We start from the raw sequence: 11307 nt of genomic DNA, 5'->3' as shown, positions 1-11307 counted from the left end.
TTCAAAGTTTGAGTCAAAATCAGCTCCTGTAGTTCCAAAAAAAAGCCGCTAGGGGGTCCAAATCTATAGGACATATTTTCCTTACAAAGAGCTATCCACCACTTCAAAATCATGACTATAGCATGTTCAGAAGACGAGATTTGAAAAGTGAAAGTTCCCCTGCAGTACCATAGCAAGTCGCTAAGGGGCCCAAAATCCAATCATCACAAAGTCTCCCACCTACAAAAATATGAAGACAGTACATCCAGGCATTCTTGAGTTATCGTCCCATGGACTTTCACATTCCTGTACAATTCCTAGAATTCGTGCAATCTGCACACAATATAGTAGAAATTTGGCTTGCCCCTGAGGCGTCGCCAAAAATTCACTCGGAATTGACTCTATGTGTAAATCTGTAATCAATTGTACATGTACTTACGTTGAATACAGTATAAGACCCCAGCAATACTAGTAACTTATAATGGATACCCTAAGCAAACAAACAAAAACTATTGATCTTTCTCTCTTCCTCGGTCACATATGTCACAAGTTTGAGAGTCCTATTATGGAATTTGGCGAATGTGTAAACTTTCCTCATTAATTATGCAAATAAGTTACTGATTTTCATAATGAGTATCCAATCATGTTCATCATCACTCAAGCTATCTACTTACCAAAAATTATGACCATCCATCAAGCCATTCTTGAGTTGTTCCCTTTCAAATACTGAAGCAAAACCTGCTCCTGCAGTTCCAAAAAAGCTGCTAGGGGACCAAAACTTATACCTCTTACTCTCTATCTACAGAGCTATCTACCACTCAAAAATGTCCAGAACACGAGATATCAAAACAGGAAGTTCTGCTGCAGTACCGTAACAAGCCACTAGGGGACACAAAATCTAATCATTTCCAAGTCTCATCAAGACCTACCCACCTACCAAATATCAAGACAATCCATCCAAGCCTTCTCGAGTTATGTTGGTCAGTTACACACACACACATACATACAAATGCTAACCTATGCATAACCTTCTCGGCGAAGGTAACAAGGGAACAGACTAACAGAAGAATGTGTATTTAGTACAAACCAAGATGTGCCCGAATCTGTTAGAAGCCAATTGTATTAGAAGATAAGTAAGTTAGGAAGTAATTACATTGCATGGTTCGATGAAGGTTAGACATCTAGGTAGAAGCCGCTTAATTGCACGACGGATTAACGCACACTCCTGATAGTTGCACTGAAGCTCAAAATCCCAGACCGCATACCTGCACGGCGCATCGTCACCAACGCCGGGTAACTGCACCAAAATTTGTCAAACATTGCCGAAAAGTTAAACTAAAAAGGTGGGCTAAAATCGACAAACGCGGTACAAATGAGCCGATGACTGCCTGTACATGTGTGTTAAGGCGCAATACCGCCAATATGTTTCAAATTGTTTTGAAGGACAAAAGAAGGTGGTTTCCATTGGCAATTCATAGCGATCGTATGGGAGGTCCCGGTCGGGTTACGGGGTGTGTCGTCACCATAAAGAGACGAACGCCTTACGCTTTAACAGACAACTTGCTGTCATCAGCAAGAATTGGTCTCTACCTGTCCACTGTCTCATTAGTGTAAATGCAAGGATTTGATTTCGCGGTAAGGATGAAATGGGGGTGTCATCGGTGTTGTGGCAGCGCTATAGTCACATACTGGTGCAGTAATGGAAAGACCGGGGCCCGTCAGCGACTCGGCAAGGGCTACAGGATCCTACAGAAGGACATAGCAGTCGCCGTAATTTGTGGACACAAGTTGTAGATAAGGTGTAAAGTTTGTCTTAGTCATACCTGCGGTCATTTAAGCTCAAAAGTGTGACCCAAATGTCGCGGTCATTATTTTAGACGTACAGACGGAGTTGTGTTTTCTTTGCCGTGCGAGTCAAGCATACACGTGAACCTAGCCACTGAATTCTCGTTCTACATGTGAACCTAGCCACTGCATGATTTAAACATCTTTATTGAAATTGTAACAACATGTAACTTGTACATATCAGTAAATCAGTCCATATATGTAAAGCTTGCAACTGGAGCTGTGGAGTCAATGTTTTGCTGGTTCTATGAGGTACGGTAGCGCAAGCACTGTAACGTTAGGTCAAGTAAGAACTTCGGGGTCTGAACTGAACCATCCTAGAATCGTCTTCAAGACAACCTTTATCAACATATCAATTCAGAGTTTTAGATAAATAAATTCTGGTTCAGTTACTGACTAAAGACAGCGGATGCTGTCTGCAATGTCTGACCGTTTACAAAATTCGCCAGTTGCTTGAGTACTGTTATACGCGTACGTACCTTGTATGCTACCTAGCTATTTTTCTAACTATTGAGTTACACACGTAGAGGCTTCAAAATTTTGTATATATCAGGCTTTGTCATCATAGATTTGTTACCTGTGGGAAAAGGCCAGTCGTCAAGTGATAATTGACTGCAAATACACATCAGAAACTTAATTGATTTCCGATTGCTACCTTCCTCTTTTGACATATACCACTGCTCAAATGCACAGCCATTGCAACCGCGACAGATACCGATTAAAAATGGTTCTTTTGAATTTTCGAGGTCCTTGTACTAAGCGATCACCGTGATGATATTGAGAAGGGTAACCGTTGTTTTAGAATCACTTCATAGCTCCAAAACTATCCTGGAAACAAACGCTGTGTGATACGAGACCTTTCAACATCATTATTCCGGTGCTGACACTCAAATCAGTAACAATCTCCCCTGGCACAGACTGTAGGGATGGCATAGCGACTTAATTTAAAAATTGACAGGACCATAACATTGTGTCAAGTCCCACCTTGCCAAGCCGATTCAAAGTCACTTGTTCCTTTAGGTCAGTAGATTTAATAATCACGCTTGACTACCCCAGAATGAGGTAGAACACACGACCATATCATGCATGGATACCATTCAGAGACCTCCCCTTTCAACAGCACACTTTAACACGGCAATTGTGACTTAATGCTCTTCCTCAAAATTCTCCTATCAACGTGAAAACGACCAGCGTGTTGAAATAAATGGTGTCTTCGTCCTGGAGGAAAGCGTACTGCCGTATAGAAGTGATGGTGTACACGCTGTCCCTTGTGAACCATAGTCTTAGTGATAGCCGGATTTCATACTGGTTTGGTGTCAGCTGGGACAGACAATCCTTGGCAGCGGGCTGGAGTTCTAATTTGGCATCATGAACATCAGCATCTTCTGCTCAGTGGGGACCATCACCATATTATCTCTACTACATTGCCTTCCTAGACCAAGCATACCTCCGAGACCATCCAGAAAATTGGCCTGGGCCGCTGTCCTCACAAATGGCCTGTTACATTGTAATAATCTACGACTTAAAACTCTGAGCTTCCACCGTACACATCGTGGATGATACCCAATGATAGTATTATGAGCGCCGATCGCGTTTATATGTGTTGTCTCGTCAAAGTTGTATCAGGCGTTAGTCTCGGAAATGGCGGAGAAACAAGAAAAAAATTACAGCATATCAATTCACAGTTTTTGGTTAAAACCTCAGACCTTATACTCCAGTCACTGACGAAAGGTAGTGTATGCTACCTAAAAGTCCGACCGTTTCCAAAATATATCCAGTTCCTTGAGTAACTGTTACGTTGCATATCTTAGTACCGGATGTCTAACCTTCATCGACAAATCACAGCATATTGTGCAACTTTTCAGGATTCGAAAGTGCCAGAGAGAAAGAACAGATCTTCTCTTCATGCCAGAGCAACGGGGCTTATTAGGGATAGGAGATCCTACTAGAACCAACTCCCCACAGTAATTAGACCTCATGCCTACAAGTCTTAATTATACAGTAATGAGCACATTCCAGCCCCTAATCAGGACTTGCAGCAAGACGGGGTGACTTGCCTTTGAACCGACCACCACCACCCTTCCTCCGTAATGAGAGGGTTACTCAAATCAAAGCATTACCCTGGTATGCCACCAACTGAACAGAAATCGAAGAAAGCTTTCAAGAGATAGTGGCCAGATACAGCCGAGTGTGGGATCTGTTCATGGAGGATTATCAGACACCAGTACCGGACGACAAACTCAATCAAGGCTGGAGATATGCAAAGCTGCCCAACTTGTTGCGGGCATTTTATTTAATGAAACCGAGCCGGGAGATAATGAGGAAATGATTTCTGAGTATGCCACTTTTATCTCGGCCGAACTGCGGAAATGCAGCCAGTTCGCCGTCCTTTGAAGTTGTTGTGGGTTGGACTCTCTAACCCAAACAACAGAAGCTGCTGAAAGCATGGCGGCTTTAGCGTCCATCTGTTGGGTAGTGACTGATTGTGCCGACCTGCGCACAGCTGTAGTAGTGGTGCCTTGTGCTCCAGACATATGTTTGGAATGATATCAGTTCCCCTTACCTCTCACGAGGAGTAGGATCAAGATGTAAAAGATCTAGAAATGTCTTGATACAACCTGTCTTCAACCGCCCATTATTATTCAGTCCCAGTGCTGCAATTGTGCATCACATTGTTGGAGAAATACGATGTGGGGAATATTGCGCTGCCGTCAATACCATTCCCCTACTTTTGCAGAAACATTGGCTAAACTTACAAACTCACAAAACGCGCACAGAGTATACAAACCTCTAATACCACAAAGTGTATGGAAGTGCCTGGCGTATCATTCTAACTGGCATATCACATATGATATGTATCCAAAATAATAGCTTTGACCATTATCATTGTCCTGAAGTGATATTGATATGAACAAACAAGTTATTTCGTTAGATTTGCCAACTCGTGATTGCTGCTCACCAAGTTGTTCTGGACCGGTATTTGGTACAAAGTGTAGTATATACACAATGTAGATACATACACTTGTGTGTATGTACAGTTTATGCAGTCTATACACTAAAACCATGTATATGTGTATACTTGTATGTGCCGTTCAACTTTTGACCAGTGCATCTACGAAAAATAGAAAACGGAAAAGGAAACTGAATAACCTTTTCTGACAAAATCTAAATTGGAAAACATTACTGTTGCCATTAACCATTTTAACCACAAGCACATTTACATAATGGTCAATAATACGTTTATTGCAAAATAAATACCCGAAAGCTAATTGCAAGTACATGGAACATAGATATAATACTGATAAATACAATGGTATTAAGAACTAGTTCCTACAGTATCCTACATTCTAAGATATACTAAGTACAATGGAATAGTTTTGTTAAATTCGACTTCTTCTCTTGAGGCGGTAAAAAACAAATGGACCCACGTTTTCTATAATATTTGGGTTCCTTGATTTTGATAGTAGAATTGTTTCCTCATGATCAAGAATAGTGGGAAATAAGAATATGTATCATATCATAATAGCTATAATGTATCATTTTGAAAGACAAATCAAAAGGAGAACTTTATTGCGTTACAATTGTAACAGGTGCAATGTACGACAACCTGTACAAACGTGGCAGTTGAACTAATGCTAATATCTAACCATTTTAAAGAACTAATCTGATTTATGATTTACAATAGAGTCAATCGAGCTATGCATGCTGATACTTAACGTTGGGTAACATAAATTCGCGGAGTACTTAAATTCGCGATTTTTCGAAAACGGGGTATTTAGGGATATGTGCTAGATGCAACATCAGTAATACCGCTAGAAATTGACAGACTAACGTATTCAGAACACTGTCTGAAAAGCTTCGATAACCATGCATTAGAAGTTGGCTACGTCAAAAACTCTCCGTCCCTTATTGTCACAGTCTGAGGGCTTCTTGGGAGAATTATACTACATAGTTGTTCGCTGGTTTATAAGACAAATGTCACATCCGCTTCCTGCTCAACACATTTATTTACAATACAACTTAGAATCTCTTTTGCTAACCTACAACTGGACTCTAAGTGTTATTAATCATATATATGATGAGTGCAAAGATAGTACATGATACTGACAGAATAATAGAAAAAAGGATGGTTTATTGTTCTGCTAGATTGATTTCAGTCAACCATTACCGGAAAAATGGCGAATTTATGTTACCCAACGTTAACTGAATAGTATGTTGATAACAGTATGCAAATAAATTGGCCTACTATTTAGGTAGAACTTGGACGGTGAACAGGGCATGATCATATCATATCTCTGTCTTGGAATGTTGTATTACTACCAAAATGTTTGCCTCATGTTTCTTATTCCAATGTAATTTCTTATATGGAGAAAGATATTCTTCCAGAAAGAAAAAGAGGAAAAAATGAAACCACAAAAAACTTACGCACAAAGAGAAATTTTCCTGCTTATCTTTTTTTTTTCTGAAATAGCAAGAAATGTTGCATATTCTTGCTTCTTCATAACCAGATGCAAATTTTCAGAAATGCAAGAATTTGTTTCTTCACGAGAAAGATAATAACGTTATATAAAAAACAACGAATCTCATAAGAAAATTGAAAGAAAACCTTGCCCCGTTGACAAACATTTTTTGGACACAAAAGAAGTTTCTTTCTGGAAGATAATCTTTTTGTGTAAAAAAAATTGGTACTGGTTGTATATTATATCGGACTGACGAGCTGATAATGACATCACTCATTATCTCCCACTAGTCAACTGTCTGAGCCCTGATCCCACACCCCGGCCCCAGCTGCGATCCCTCACTCCGCTACCCTATCAACCCTCTAATGAAGCCTCCATTTCTTCAGGCACAATATTTTATCAGAAGAGGTATCCTGAGTATCCTAGTTAAAAACATGGTTTTGATGACCCTGGTTCAAATTGTCTGCCTACAGTCTGTTAGTCATGCCACAGGGTGAAATTACTGTCTGAATTCCAACATTCGGTTGCTAAACAGAGGGCTTTGTTTCCAGTGGAAGACATGACCGTACGGGTATCCATTTTATGCTGGATACGTTGTCGTCTGAATGGCGTCTGATGGACCCTGGCGAGCCAGAAATAGTTTCTGTCACGATGACTGTTCCTGTGTCACATCAACTGATGACAACCAAATTACCAGGTATACAAACGAGTAAAAACGTAGCTGCTTTCCCAAGTTTGATATACCAACAATAGAATCCATTATTAATCATGCAAACAACGTTCTAATTTGCATAGCGTACATGTTCGTCCCTAGCTACATCACATATCACAAAATTGTCATCATTTGACATTAAGGCTACATACCACAGCTCTACCTCATTCAATACAATACAATAGCTCCAGTTCCAAAGGAAGCCGTCAGGGAACCCCTGTTTTGTCACTCTTTGTAACTTAAAAGACTACTTAAAATGGAAATATGAGTTACCCTGACATGTCAGTTCCAAAGAAGCCTGCTAAGGTGGTCGAAACTTTTGACATCTTGTTTTGTTGGACTACAGTTTTGACATTTAGTGTTTCTTACTGGCATTGGTGGCTGAGGTGAGCTAACATTACCAGCATGCAACATGGCCATACAATAATTACAAAAACGCATTTAAAAGACACGGAAATGCATTTAATAAAGCACACTTCTATAGAGAAAAACCACCGGCTAGGGAATCCAGCCAACAAGAAACAACACCGAAAAGTATTTAACGTTTTAAATGCATGCTGATACTTTAGTTAAAACTGTGTCGCCAAATGTGACCACAGTGCCGGGAATTCCGATCTTAACCTGTCACTACCGGGTTTAGCGGAGCTGCTGCTTTCATACATCATCTCAAGGTTACTTCAGGCTAATGATGTCTCATCCAAATATAAACATAACATAGAATACACAAATATAAACATACTCAGTCAACGTTTTAGGATTGAATACTTTGATAAAATACTTGACAACCGCTTACTTCACCAGACACCGTATTAAGTATTAAGAAGCGCTATGCACATAACAATCGGTCGTTATGTGTAGGTCGTTCGGCGAAATATAACCAGCTGCTGCTGCGCCGCGTGCCTGTGAAGCTGGTGTGTTACGCCGAATGGCGGTTATACCGGCTATATAGATACAGATACAGAATCGATGACGTAATCTACTATTTCAGTGTCGGTGGGGATGTTAACAAACATATCACAGGGCACAGCAACCTCAGGGAAAATAACTTATATTAGTTACGAAGACATTTTATATTGATATCATGAACGTGAAAATGTTATGGTTGTTTTGGTTATGTTGTATATTCTTTTGATCAATCTTAAAAGTTAGATGCCACTGCTTTGTGTTGTATCGACTGCGTTTTAGCTGACACTATTCAATGAAAAAACTAGAGTTCCACGACCCCATACCTTCTCCAAATGATATTAACTTTTACGAATTATGTATTATAAAGGTTTCTGAATAGCAAATTTCTTTCATTCACAAGCAAGTATCTACATGAGCCATGGCTCGTGTAAGTGCTTGCTTGTAATTGTGAATAAAAGAACTTTGCTGTTCCGTCATTCACCAACCTGATGAAATTATTCATGGGTATGATATAAAGGTTTCTCTTTGATTATGCAAACAAGGTTGCATGTATTGTATGAGTTGATGAATTTCAACTTTTCCTCATTAATTATGTAAATACAGTCATGAAAGGCCCACTGCAGTACCATAGGAATCCGCCAGAACGCCCAATCTCGAACTTTTCGACCCCTACCAACCAGCTAAATTTTATCACGACCAATCCTATGGCTCTCGAGTTATCCCGCGAACAAACAAACAAATAAACAAACCAACAAACACAAAAGGTCCACTGCAGTGCCGTAGGAACCTGCCAGAAGACTCATTTTTGAACTTGATCTTCGTTTTCCCGACCCTACTAAACTACTAAATCTTATCACGATACATCAAATGCCTCTCGAGTCATCCAGTTAACAAACAATCAAAGAAACAAACAAAAAGGTCCACTGCAATCAGAAACTCGTTTTCGAACTTGACCTTCGTTTTCCCAACAGTAATTTACCTACCAAAAATGATGAGCATCCATCCAAGATTTATGCCGCCTGCATCCACATTCACTCCACAATTGCCCGATCAAAAAATATAACATTCTGCCTATGGCGAAAGTAATAACGGTGTTTTCACTCATTTTATTCACCTGTCACACACTTGACCAACAGAGGTTTTGGACCCTAGTATCGGCTGAACATCATTCCTAATACACTCGTAAATTAGAAAACAAATTTTAAAAAAAACAACAAAAAAACAAGCAAACAGACAAATAAGCTATTTACAATACCATTGAATTAAAAACCCCTGACAGGCCGTTCCAAAATCCCGGGTAGGCAGAGGCTCTGGGAAAACGGAATGTCACATCCTTTAGTCTCAGTGTGTCCAGTACCTTGACTGGAAAAATGTCACAATTTGACGGGCCAATTTTCCTGAATTTTCAAATTTAGGTTAGATGTCGTATTCAGGTACAACTGTGGTAAGAATGGAAAAGATTGCAGGAGTCGATTTCACGGTGGAATTTTCATATATTGTTTGGTGAATGTTTTTCTATTCAGCAGCCCCAGCTATCAATTTTAGTGAGAACTGCAGGGCAAATGATCCTTACATGATAAAGCGGCAAACCACCTTCCCTTTCCCATCAGTTCACCATACTGCAGTATTTATTTAGTTCATCATACAGCTTAGGGTGAGCAAGAAAGTTATTGTCCAAAACAGCCAAACCAATAAATAAATAAATAAATAAATAGATAAATAAAGTCATTGTACTGTCTACGTTTGAGGAAACATGAAATACATCATCGTCAATTTGATCATCCATGCCTTATTGAGTTAGTTATCTTGCTTTGTTTTAAGGTTTCCGACACAAATATGCCTACAGGCCGAAATCACGACCTTAGCATGTGCAGAACATAGAATAGAAAGTTCGACCGTTCAGTTGCAGTACCATGGAGGGACACCAGGAGGCCCACAGTCATACATAGAATGAGTTGACGAAAATCAAACCATGCTATCAAGACATAATATTTAAAACGAGGGTACTTATACATAGCCACTATACGGACAGTTTGGACTGATAACGTGTTGTTCAGAATGCTACCGCGTTCTTATGGCTCTCATCCTAAGCATACTTTCCTTTTTGGCGACGCATCAGGGGCGCGCCAAACAGTTAACGTTATATTATGTATTTAGTTCCAAAGAATTCCATAAATCCCAGCTATGCCGGGTTGGTATGCCTGGAATGTTACTCGCACGCGTAGTAGTGACCAACCCAAGATTCCATGGGAAGTCAGATAAGATCTCCCGGGACCCTCCTGTCCTCTCCTCCGCTGTCATTGGGACTCCCGCAGGGTTTGGCAAATTGCCTCCGGCTGCGCCGTTACGAGAAATTCCAAAGTCCTCTTTGATACAAGAGAAGAACTCTGATAATCATACCTCATGCCTATTGCACTGTGGATATACATATATATAGATTTGTATTCCTGATTGCCACGTTATTTCCGTGTGTGAGGCGGTTTCCTTGACCGCTCATCTGGCTTTGTTTGGAAATTACCGTCACCGATGTGTTACTACTCGGGACCAACCACTAATGCTGTCTCTCTGCTAGAGCATTTCTCAGAATGGAGCTCCGGGCAATAAGCCTGTCTTAAGGATTGTTTGAATCAAGGATTCGAATTCATCAATAAATTAGTGGAAAAGTCAAAACGTCAAATTTCTCTTGGCTGTCCAACAATAAGTAGACAAATTTGAACCATTAGCCAAGTTGCAATGTGTCAAAACATAGCTTAAAATGTTTATCATAAACACCACTTTTAAATATAGCCACTCAATCGTCGCCATGGCAATACGTTTTATTGCCTTTCTTGTTTACGTTACTGACGAATACATATGTATGTAGCTAGCCTCTTCATGTATGTCTACAGTATGACATATGGCGATGATACGGTGATCTTCGGGTAAATGAACTAAGCGATGCCAGTATTTTACAAGTTGCATTTCTGCGTCCATCATCAATGGGGAAGTTCCCAATTCTCCTCTGACACCATCGTTTGAGGCTTTGGTATGTATGCCGAACAGGAATTTCTTGAAACGCATATCAATGTAAGAGCTGATATTTCTTCTCAAGGGATGAACATTTGGCTCTGTTCGTGCGGTGTTAAGATAAATGACGTTCTTAATAAATCGGACTCTAATTCCTTTTGTCCCCTTTTCGTTATGTCGCCAACCGTGTGTTGGACAAAAATGCCTAAACTGAACACGTTAAAACCAGCTGGACCCACTCCTCTGCTCGGAGAGTAGTGTGCCCCATCCGTTGTTTATATGACCTGCTTTTGCAAGGCCATCTGTTTATATGTCCTGTTTACGGGGACACTGTCACATGTTTGAGAGTCTCAATAAGAAATGCAGTGGATTTACAAACTTTCCCTACTAATTATGATT

This window comes from Branchiostoma lanceolatum, chromosome 3 (assembly GCF_035083965.1).
Source record: "Branchiostoma lanceolatum isolate klBraLanc5 chromosome 3, klBraLanc5.hap2, whole genome shotgun sequence".
In the NCBI taxonomy this organism is placed as follows: Eukaryota; Metazoa; Chordata; class Leptocardii; order Amphioxiformes; family Branchiostomatidae; genus Branchiostoma; species Branchiostoma lanceolatum.
Note: the sequence above shows the minus strand (reverse complement) of the source record.